Below are 12500 nucleotides of genomic sequence, written 5' to 3'. Positions count from 1 at the left end.
TTTTCTGGAAAACATATAGATTTTCATATAGAAAGAAACATATTTGATAAATACTATAATATTGGGTAAAATAGCCTATGTTGCAAATATTTGGGAAGGTGTGAAAATGAAGAAAAGAAGAAAAGAAGTAAAAGTGTCTTTGATGAAGAAATGAAAGCACTTTATAGTAAAATATAAAAAGAATGTAATAGAAAAGAATAGAAAGGAATAGCATGTTAATATTATGAAATATTATTTTGTCGATCTGTGGAAAGAGTTAGAAACAAGCAAGAAAAAAGCAATAATGATGAGATATACAAATTATAAAATAATTAAAGAATGTAATGATTTTTGTGGAGACTGTCCACAGGTAAATTACTAGTAAAAGCAAATATGGCATACAAAAGTAAACAGGATAGAATGTCTAATAAGTGCAAAGAGTTTGAAACTACAGAACATGAATTTTTAAAATGTTAAAGACTTCAAGATTTGTGGAAAGAAGTATGTAAACATGAATTTGTTAAAAATTATTTGAAATTTGAAATGTTAAATATGGACATGATTGGAACAAGATCTCAAGAAAAGGCAAAGAAAATGGACAGAGTTATATTTTATGTAACATGGACAATTTGGAACAAGAGACTTAATGAGATCAAATACAATGGAAAATGGACATTGACAAAAATATTGGAAAAAATATGTTTTTTGCTTATGGGTAAAAGGGTGTGGGAAACATTTAAAAAGAAGTTGATAATGCACTGATTGCTGTTATTTATGTAAATAATGTAAATAGGTAAATATGCAAATATGTAAATAATATGAAATAAATGAATGGTTACAAATAAAAAAACACTACTGATCATTGTTGTGAGTGGAACCCACTTTGGAGGAGCACTGCCTGTTTATGTTCCAGACACAGAGGTGGCTCAGAGAAATGGGGAGGCAGATGGAGGGAAAAGGAGATGATGGAATGGTGAATAAAATGAAGGAGGAAGCAAATATCAAGACCGGGGAATGTGCACAGGATTCTGAGGAATTGTTTCAAAGAAATCTTTTTGATGGAAGTCAGTCAGCAAATAGTGGATATTTAATTACAACCCTCCAGTTGGGAGGATTACAGGATAATTTACTTGAAGAAGTGGTGGTGGTGCAGAGTGAGCCAGAAAACGAAGAAAATGTTTCCTGGGGGACATTACAGAGGAAATACAAAAGGAGGATGCCTAGTGAATCCTGAAGAATAGTGGTGAGACGGAAAGGAAAACACATGAAGAGAAAGTAAAAAAAGGCAAAAGTGGAGTAGCAGAAAAAGGTAGAAGAAAATGAGAAACAGAAGTATATGGTAAGGATTTAAAGTAAAGAAGGCAAAAAAAAAAATAAACAGGTATGAAGTGTGAGACAATTTAATAGCTCTTTGGGTGTAAAAGCACATGAGGTAAGAGCATTTATTCTTATTAACAAAGAATGATTTTGTGACATTATGAGCATTTATTCTTATTAACAAAGAATGATTTTGTGACATTATATTTGAGCCTATTTTTTGAATAGAGCATTTTTTGGAGAATATGAAAAAAATAAAGACTGTAACCAATGGAATCTTTATGTGATAAAAACATTTAACAGGGAAATAAAAAAAGATTATTTTATAATTTTGAACATAGGTTGCAAGAGAGACTTTCAGGGGACATTTGAAAACTTTATGTAAAGAAGTGCTGGGCATTGCAAATGTTTATGACAAAAAGGGTTTATGGACTAGTGGCTAGAATTGTAATATTGTGTTAAAAATATAAAGAGGAAAAAATATGCATATACCAAGCATGATAAATGTGGAGGGGAATATGGGTTTTGTAAAATACAGAGGACAACCCAAAACATTTTTTTGTGGAAAAGAAGGACATTTTATAAATAGCTGTGACAAAATAAACATGTGAATTTAAATGTTATAGATGTAACAAAATTGGGCATTTATGGGTGGGTTACAAAATGAAAAAATTAAGAAAAAAGAAAGAGAAGAAAATGAACAAAAAGAAGAAAATTTAGAAGTAGTAGAAATAGAAGAAGAAAAAATAGATAAGAAAAAGTAATAAAGAGGTCATAGAAGAAGTTTCTGAAATAATTGATGAAGAAGACACAAACTGTGAGGCAGTAAAATAAAAATATCAACTTGTAAAAGGTTAAAAAACTGAAAGGGGAACTTTAAAGGTAATACGACAAAATAAAAAAGAAAGGAAATGGCTGAAAAATAACACATGCCCCTAATGATTGGGAGTTGGTATAATGGTTAAGGTTTTTGCCTCACAGACGCAAGGTACAGTGTTCGATTCTCACCTTTGGGAAGGACATTGGCTAGACTTAGAATGGCCTATTAAAAAAAACTAGCCTAGTAGTTAGCTGTGAATGTATGAAACCATGAATCTAAGGGAAAAGGAAAATAAAAATTTTAGAGTGCTTTCTAAAAATGTGAATAGTATTAAGAATACAGTAAGAATAATACAGATTTTGGAGTTGTATAACACATGTGATTTAGATCTAAGTATATTAGAAGATACAAGATTTTTAACAAATGAAACATTACAAATAAACTATGGGGAGGAAAGATAATCTGGAATTGTGATTTAAAATGCAAGAATAAAAGGAAAGGAATTGACATTAGAAAAATATTAGAAGTTATAAGTAGTAAGTTAAAATTTTACGAGAAAAATTCATGGACTTACAAAAGGGGTATATATGGAACTGAAACAGATTATTTTATAGAATCAAAAGTTTTAGTTATAGGAGAAGGGGAGCTAGTTGAAACAGGATTTTCTGATCATCTTGCAATATGGCTAGAGATAAAAGAAAACAAGGAATTTTTAAAAATAGGAAAAGGAATAAAAAGAATAAATGCAAAAGTATAGAATGAAGATGAAAACAGATTAGTAATACAGTTATGGAAAGATCATATTACTAAAAGAATGTTTTATAAAAATTGTTCTGAATGGTGGATAATAATTAATGAAAAATATAAAAAATCTTTTTTACACTGGCAATATGATGTGAGAAAAGTAGAGAAAGAAAAATATAAAAAACTATAATGATGATGCATTTGAAGACGTAGACCATAATGATAGAAAGTATTTTGACAAAGAAAAAATTATATGAAAGAAATCAATAAAAATGCAAGAATTGTTATATAAGCAAAGATATTTTTTACAAGGAAAATGAAGTATCAAGTTACTTATGCAGATTAATAAAGGAAGATGGTAGTAAAAACGAAAGAAATAAAAAATCTAATGGAGAAATAACTCAAGAAAAGATTATGAATAGTGTAATACAATATGTACAAGAAATGTTTAAAGAAAAAATAATGTAGTGAAAAAACATGGAAAGTAGAACAGTTAACCGAAAAAGAGAATAAAGTCCTGGAAAAGGAGATTTCTTTAAATAAGCTAGATAAAGATGCATAAGTCTCACTTGTCTTATATGTAAAGCCACAGAAAGAATCATCATGGAAATTATCAATAATGATATAGTAAACCTCCTGACACTGGAACCAATGCAGTTTGGTTTCATCAAGGGCAGGTCATGCCTAATCAACCTGGCGGACTTTGTCGAAAAGGTCACCTAAGCAATGTATGAGGGCAAAATGGTTCACACTGCCTACCTTGCCCTGGCCAAGGAATTTGACACAATACCCCACTCAGGAATTGTTGACAAACTCAAGAGGTTAGGTACAAACCTGTATGTCATCCAGTGGATAGCCAACTGGCTCACAGACAAGACCCAGAAACTTAGAACTGGGGAGTCCACCTCTACAAAGAGGCCAGTGACAAGTGGTGTCCCTCAGGAATCTGTCTGTGGACTGCTCCTTTTTGGCATTTACTTCTCTGAAGTCAAGGCCAATGTCAATGGTCTCTGGCTGAATAAATTTGCAGATTATTGCTAGTTAGGAGCTGTCATTGAATCCCACATTGACGCAAATGTTCTCCAGGAAGGGCTGACACAGACAACCAACTGGTGTCAGAGCCATGGACTAAAACTAAATCCCAAGAAATGCATAATAGTATCCTTCTGGAAGTCATCCACCCCTGGTAAATATCATATTAACAACACACTCCTTAGAGCTGACCTAGTAGTCAGGGAATTAGGGAGACATATAGATGTTAATCTAGTCTTTGACCATCACTTGTCTACAGTAGTGAGATAATCATTCTATGTTGCACAACTTATAAACAAATGTATGGCATCTAGCTCCAAGGAAGTCATTCTTCCACTGTATTTAGCATTCATCAGACCTATTTTTGAGTACAATGTCCCCTTTTATGTACCTAACCAGGCATATCCAATAATTGGAATGTCCACAGGGGTTTTTCACTAAAAGAATACAAGGTGTAAGCAAAATGTCCTATGTCGACCTCCTCAAGGCCCTATCCCTGTATTCTGTCTCCTACATATTGTTGAGGGGACGTCTATGCCTTACATATGGGTCTATATTAAATTAGCAAATGCTTAGAAAAGCGAATGCTAATTCATCAACCCCTTTTAAGCAAAAGCTTAAAATCTCGAACACCCGGAACAGCAATATTTTTTACAGGGAAAAATCGCTAGGCCGGTTCCAGGAGTTCTCCATTTCCTCCACTGTGGTGCGACCTCGGAGTTGGTATATTTAAGTAGGGGGTGTGGGGGTGAAGCCCCCCACATTATAAAATGTTTTAAGTTTTTTTTTTTTTTTTTTTTTTTTGTGGACCAGTATTTTTTTTCCCTGTGAAAAAAATCACTGTTCCAGGTGTTCGAGATTTTAAGCATTCGCTTAAAAGGGGTCGATGAATTAGCATTCACTTTTCTAAGCATTTGCTAATTTAATATAGACTCTTACATACAGGGCATTGTCAGTCCCCACTCTGATGGACCTCCTACATATCCACAAAACAAACAGCACCAGAATTACATATTCTAAAGACTTAAACCTTGTCTATGATATAAATAGGACCTGCTGGAGAGACAGGTTTTTATCCCAGAGACTAACCTGTCTCTGGAACAGGCTCCCCATCCACGTGAAGCAGAATTCCTCCCTAACCCAATTCAAGCGTAACTTGAACAATTGGATGGAAAACAGGAAATTCATCCCTGGTTTGGTACCTATGTCATTAATGGATACAATCAACATGTAAATGGTTCATCTCCCAGGCCCCTGCTTGTAAATGTTTCATCTCCCAAGCCCCTGTTTACACTTATCAAGGGTACCAGAAATTGTCAGAGATTTGGATACATAGTTAGGCTTAAAAGGGCCCTCATGGTCATTAGCCTAGTAAACACCTATGAAACTATAAATAGCAGGTATTAGGACTAGTATTAGGACAAGTATTAGGACAAGTAAATATAGATTCAGCTGCAGGACCAGATGGAATAGGCTATGAAATGTATAAAAAAAATTGATTTGCAAAAAAATATATATATTTAAAGATTTTGAATGAATGGTTAAATGAAGTTTTTTTGTATAAAGAATTATGTAGTGGAAAACCTAAATTCATATGGAAGAAGGAAGCTAGAAGACAAAAAATTGGAGAGTGATAGTATTAAATAATGATTATAAGAGCTTTATGAAAATAATCCAAAACAGATTTGAAACTAAAATGGAAAACATTACAGAAGATAGTATATATATATATATATATATATATATATATATATATATATATATATATATATATATATATATAAATAATAAAGGGAAAATGTTGTCAAGAATTATTAATAATGGCTAGAGAAGTTGTGGATGGCATTATGAATAGAAAAGAAGAAGCAAAAATCATGATAGCAGACCTTAATAAGGCATTTAACACAATAGGCCATGAAATCTTACAAGTAATAATGAAAGAATATAAGTGAGGAAGTTAGGAAATTATGATGTCAGTGTATAAGTAATAATAAAGTAAAAATGGTTGGTTAAGCCAAGTGGCACATATGAAGAGTGGTATAAGACAGGGATGCCCAGTGAGGTGTATACTCTGTATTCATTATGAATGTGAGAGTATGTGAAATAAATTAAAAATGAAGGAGGCAGGGTATATAACACTTGAAGGGTTAATAATTCCAGTTCTGTTAACATATCAAGATGATATTATAGTAAATGGAAAAAACAAAACTTGAATAAAAGAAGTAATACTTTGCCAAAATGAGTGCCTAGAGGTGATATGGATGTCTTTAAATAAAAAGAAAAAATAGGGGTTTCGGTGATGTGGTAAAGCTAGGGGGTATACATTTTACAATGAATGAAATCTTTCTGTTAGGTATAACATTTGGCAATGAAAATGTAAGTAGAATTCAAGGTGAAAAACAACAGAAGAAATAAAACAAACCTGTCTTTTCTGGAGAATATATAAATTATTCAGAAAAAAGGGCTTATTTGATAAAAAAATAGCATACTTAGCAAGTGTATTTATACTTCCAACAGTATTTGCAAAGGAATGATTGCAGATATTTTTTTTTAATTTCTATGGGGTTCTAGATTAGGCTCAGTAAAAAGAGAAGTTTTGCATGCAAATAAAGAAGAAGGAGGCTTTGGGTTAATTAACCCAGTGGTATATGCTACTTCATTACATTTCTACAAAATGGTAAAGTAGATAAATGAGAGATTAGTAGTAAAGCTGTATAAATATAAGTAGGATCATTTTGGGGATATAGTAAAAACAGTAAAAGAGAAAAAGAGTGTGTAAATGAAGAAATAAAATATTACCAAGAAAAATATTTTTGTGAAAATTAAAAATTGATGGCATAGAAAAACATAGAAAAGTGTGGCATAAGAATGCAATGATAAAATATCATTATTAAAAACAATGGGAAATCTAACAGATGGAAAAAGTAAATCTATAAAAATAAGCAAATGGTGTAATCCAAAAGTAGACTGTTAAGACATTTTGTGGAGAATGGTAATAAATAAATTAACATAAAAAATATGCCATGGAAAATATATAAATTATCATTCAGAAGAAAAAGCTTATTTGATGAATTCAGTACTGATGGAAAAAATAGCATACTTAGTGAGTGTATTTATACAGTCAACAGTATTTGCAAAGGAATTATTGCAGATATTTTTTTTAATTTATATGGAGTTCTAAATTAAAGCCAGTAAAAACAGAAGTTCTTATATGTAAATAAAAAGGAAGGAGGTTTAGGGTTAATTAACCTAGTGGCATATGCTACTTCATTAAATTTGTACAAAGTGGTAAAGTGGGTAAATGAAAAAAGATGAGAGATTAGTAGTAAAACTGTATAAATATAAGTAAGATCAATTTGGGGATATGTTAAAAAGTGTAAAAGAGAAAAAGACTGTATAAATGAAGAAATAAAATGTTACCGAGAAAAAAATATTTTTGTGAAAAATAAAAGTTGATTTAATAGAAAAACATGGAAAAGTATGGTATAAGAATGCAATGATAAAACATCATTATTTAAAACCATGGGACAATCTAGATGGAAAAAGTAAAGCTATAAAAATAAGAAGCAAATGATCTCCTTTCAAGATTTTTCTGTGGAGAATGGTAATAGATAAATTAACAATAAAAATAAATATGCCATATAAAAAGAAAAGTGATATAATATGTTTGCATTGTCAAGAAGAAGAAACTATGTAATATGTGTTTTTGAAATGTAAAATAATAAAAAAGTTAAGAGGAAAATGTTTTAAAGGAGTTTTTCTGAAGTAAAAGAAGTGGAGAAAATAAACATGGTTATGATTAAATATGGATATTATAAGAATAGAAGTAAAAAATATGTTGAAAGAATAGATAAACAGTTATTTTAAGTTATATAGGTTATATAGAATGAAAGAATAAATGAAATTATGTTTAACAATAGTAAGTAAAATCAGATGGTGGTTATGGAAAAAGGAGTGGGGGTCTAACAGGGATGAAAATTTAGCATGGTTGTAAAGGGAATGATGAATATGAGTAAACAGATATGAATATGTATATATTTGTATATATGAAAATATATGTAAATATTTTGTAAATACAAGTTATTTTTCTGTACAAATAAAGGACCCTTGCTCTTTCTGATAGGTGCCACAGGATCATTTACATCATGACATAGAAAAAGATAGAAAAGTATGGTATAAGAATGCAATGATAAAACATTATTATTTAAAACCATGGGTAAACAGATTGAAAAATCAAATGGTGTAATCAGAAAATAGACTGTCAAGATATTTTGTAGAGAATGGTAATAGACACTGCTAATATGCATAGGTAGAGTGTGCTACCTGTTGCTCCACTGACAATGCTGATATGCATAGTAATCCACCTGATTTGTTTCCCCAAATCTCCCTTTCAGTTCCTCATACTCTTTCTCCACTGTTCTTTCTCTTGTCTCATATACTCTTATTTCCATTCCTAAACCCGTCCATGCCCCTGGACCCACTTCTGCTATTATTATTACTGCTTTTCCCATGCTGTGCCCCAAACCTGCAACTTTTCCATATCACTCAAACTCCTCCAGCACTACTTCGATCACCCATATTATCTTCTCTGTTAACAATATACAATCATCTGCAGATTGAATGAAATGGTATAATTCCTCATCTTGCCTGCCTTATACACATCCAACCTTTTCTTCAAATTACTTGATAAAACCCTCAGCCACTAAATGAAAAAGTAAACAGCCACATGAAGTCTTATCATGTTCTTCTCACTATCAACATCAGTCTTGACACTTATAATTTCTCTGCCTATCTTCAGACATCCACTGCAGTCCCTGCCTCCCCTAACACTTTATACATCAGCTTTCAGCTTAACAAAAAAGAACACCCCTTGCAATTCCCTTTCCCCTTCATCCAGCATCTCATACAGCATTTATAAATTATCCTCTGATATTCTTGCCCTGATCACATTATAAAACTATGCTGTGAACCACTTTAGCCCAATTTAATTCTTCCCAATCCCACTATTACTTCTTTCACATCCTCTGTCACTGTTCTTCTTTCATTTGCACTGGATCCTCTTTCTCTTACTTTAAATGATATCGACCATCTTTGCCTCAATAACATTCAGTAATCCATTCTTCCCCTCTTCCCAGCTATCTTATTATCCAATTTCTCTCAGAAATCAGCAACAGTGTCTCTAATTACTGCAGTTCTATATCCTTCTGTCTCAGTCCACTTAAGACAAACTCCTTATTCCTGTCCATCACCTTAAAAACAAGAAGTTTCTCTTCCATTTCAGCCTCATCATCATTTATCTTTCTAACTCAATGTTTCAAGTTCATTTCTTTAATTTCTTTTTCCCTAATTTCATACTTCATCACCTCTTTAACTACCTTGCCCACTTTAGCCTTCAGACTCCCCTTTTCTTGTATCAATCTCCACTCTGCGCTTTTCATTTCCTCAGCTAGACTCCTTTTCTTTTTCACTGTCTTGTATTAGTTTCCCAGTGCTCACATTTTTTTTTCTATCAAATTGAATCTGTCCTGAATTTTCCATCCTTCCTTATCATTCATGGTATGGGTAACATTTTTTTCAGATTCACTCATTTCACATTGTTCATCCCAATGCTTCTCAGACCATTTTGATTACTTTCCCTTCTCCCTCCCTCAGTTCTCTGAACTTCTTGTATCACAAGTGAATTATATGTAGTTTTAAAATCCATATTTCACCGAGTCCTAGCATTCCTATTCCATTTCCTGCGTCAATAGATACAAGTCCAGTCTATTCACCAGCCTGATGATATTCCTGGAAAAAGTTTTATTTCCTCATTCCCTCAAATTCCCCCTGCTATATAGCCATCTGTTCATCATCTTTTATATACCTCTTAACTTTTTCATACCTCTTAACTTTTTCATACTTTTCTTGTGGACTTACCTTCATGCCATCCATATCTTTTTCTACTTTCAACAACAAACTCAAGTCTCACCTGCAGTTTCTTACCTCTACTCTGTCTTCTTCACTCTTCAAAAAATCTCATGACAAAGTATATGACAAAAAAAAGTATTTTACATAGCATTATAGCAGAAAGACTGTACATTCTACATAAGAAGAAAAGAAGTAGAAATATAACTTAAACATTTTACAATAAGTCAAATGAATTATAGGATAATACAATATACATTTATTTTATGGAGAAATAATTAAGTTTTGTATATAGCCAGATCCTGTTTTCTTCCCTGAAACATCCTCAGCCCTTCCTTTTACCTTCTTTTATTGCTGTTCTGTATTTTCTACATCATGTTCTTCTTTTATCTCTCCAATTCCACTCTATAACATGATTTTTCTTCTCTTCTCCTTTAGCACTGACAGTTTTTACTACTTTTAAATTCTGCCCAGTCATGACCTTCTCTCTTTATTTATTTAATAATTTATTTCCATTTTTGGCTAGGATAGTCCTTAATAGCTTCTTTTTAGTGAAGTCCCATGGACAAAAAATATACAAAGATAGAACTTAACCAAAACAAACCATAAGTAAAAAGGAGCACTACTATTTTCTGTGACATAGATCACCAATGTTGAGAATTGTAAAATGAAAAGATCACCAGTGTCCCATTATAATGTACAGACTAGAGATGTTACTGAGGTTAGAATGTCTAAAAAAGTTTGCTTAAAGTCACTGACTGCATCATCTAAAGATAAGCGATTTAGCACGGTCCACTTACACTGCTGTAGTATTGAATTAAAAGTTGTATCACTGAAGCATTTTGTAGATCTTGTCCATTAAAACGTATGTTTTGTACTTAAGTTTGTTTCCAAATTATAAAATTAGGGTGGTGATCACACAATGCATCTGTGTGTGTGCCTACTATGTTTACATAGTTGGAGTGTGTGGTTAGAATCCAGTCTAGTATGTTTTGTCTACCACTGACTTTGTCCAAATCGTATGTATCAATGAGTGGTAGATATTTGTGTGATGCTTGTTGTGAGGATATTCTAGTATATTTCATTTGATAGTTCAGGGTATTCAGTATAGTATATCTTCTAATGTGTCCATAGCTCTTTTCTGTTATCTGGATGAACATAAATGGTTGCAGAGTATAGAGTTTGCTATTTATATACTTTGATGGCAGCTATAATTATTTCTAACTGCTCTGAGGTTAGTATTGTTTTTTGTTTGTTTGTTTGTTTTAAGTAGTGACTTAAAACTTTTTGAGAAAAGTGTCATTATGCCTCTGGTTCTTTTGGCTAATCTGTCAAATATGAGCATGCTGTAGTCCAGTGGGAGTATTTGTTCATTTATGTGTTTTGGCTTGAGTCAAGTTTCAATGATTGTTAGCAAATCTGATTTTTAAAGGTTCATCCATAGTGTAGCTTGTCTATTTTGTTACAGATGTTCCTTGCATTTATGTGATAGACATTTACTCCTTTTGTTGGGTTAATATTCCCTATGCTTGAGTTGTTAGTAGTTAGTCCTGGGTTTTGTTGAATGTTACTGGAGAGAATAAGTTCTATAGCTATTGGAGACTGTTACAGAAATAGTAATTGTATTAGTCATTCAAATAATTCAAGGTATTTTTGTATGATGTGACATAGAATTGTAGATACTTGCAGTACTGAATGTTTATTGTCTGAGTATGTGTTGTGTTTCTAAGTTAGATCAGTTTGTAAATGATAGAGATTAATGACTGGAGCACATGTTGTTCAAAGCAGAAAAATCATGCAGTTTAGTAGCTGATTGTAAGTTCTGTAATTAATATAATGCTGAACAGGAACATTTTCTTGGTTATGTACTTAGGATGTGTATATATATATATATATATATATATATATATATATATATATATATATATATATATATATATATATACAGTAGATATAAAAAGTGTACACCCCCATGTTAAAATGCCAGGTTTTTGTGATATAAAACATGAGACCACAATAACTTTCAAAACTTTTCCCACCATTAATATGACCTATAACCTGTACAATTCAATTGAAAAACAAACAAATATGTTAAGGGAAAAAATATAAAAAAAAAAATGTACAATAAGCTGGTTGGATAAGTGTGCACACCCTTAAACTAATGCTTTGTTGAAGCACCTTTTGATTTAATTACAGCATTTAGTCTTCTTGGGTACACACCTGTCATTAATTAAAGTAATTAAAGATACTCTGATTAACCCCAATAAAGTTCAGCTGTCCTAGTAGGATTTTCCTGAAAGCCAGGGTTCACAGAGAGCTTACAAAGTATCAAAGGGATCTCATTGTTGAAAGGTATCAGTCAGGAGAAGGGTACCAAAAAATTCCACAGCATTGGATATACCATGGAACACAGTGAAGACAGTCATCAAAAAGTGGAGAAAATATGGGACAACAGTGACTTTACAAACTGGATATCCCTCCAAAAGTGATGAAAAGACAAGATGAAAAATGGTCAGGGAGGCTGCCAAGAGACCTACAGCAACACTGAAGGAGCTGCAGAAATTTCTAGCAAGTACCAGTTGTGTACTACATGTGACAAAAATCTCCCGTATTCTCCATATGTCTGGACTATGGGGTAGAGTTGCAAGATGTAAGCCTTTTCTTACACAGAAAAACATCCAGGCCCAGCTAAAATTTTCAAAAA

This window comes from Protopterus annectens, chromosome 3.part1 (genome assembly GCF_019279795.1).
Source record: "Protopterus annectens isolate FY-2018-M chromosome 3.part1, PAN1.0, whole genome shotgun sequence".
NCBI lineage: Eukaryota > Metazoa > Chordata > Ceratodontiformes > Protopteridae > Protopterus > Protopterus annectens.
The sequence above is the reverse complement of the archived record's forward strand: the minus strand, read 5'-3'. Positions refer to the sequence as shown.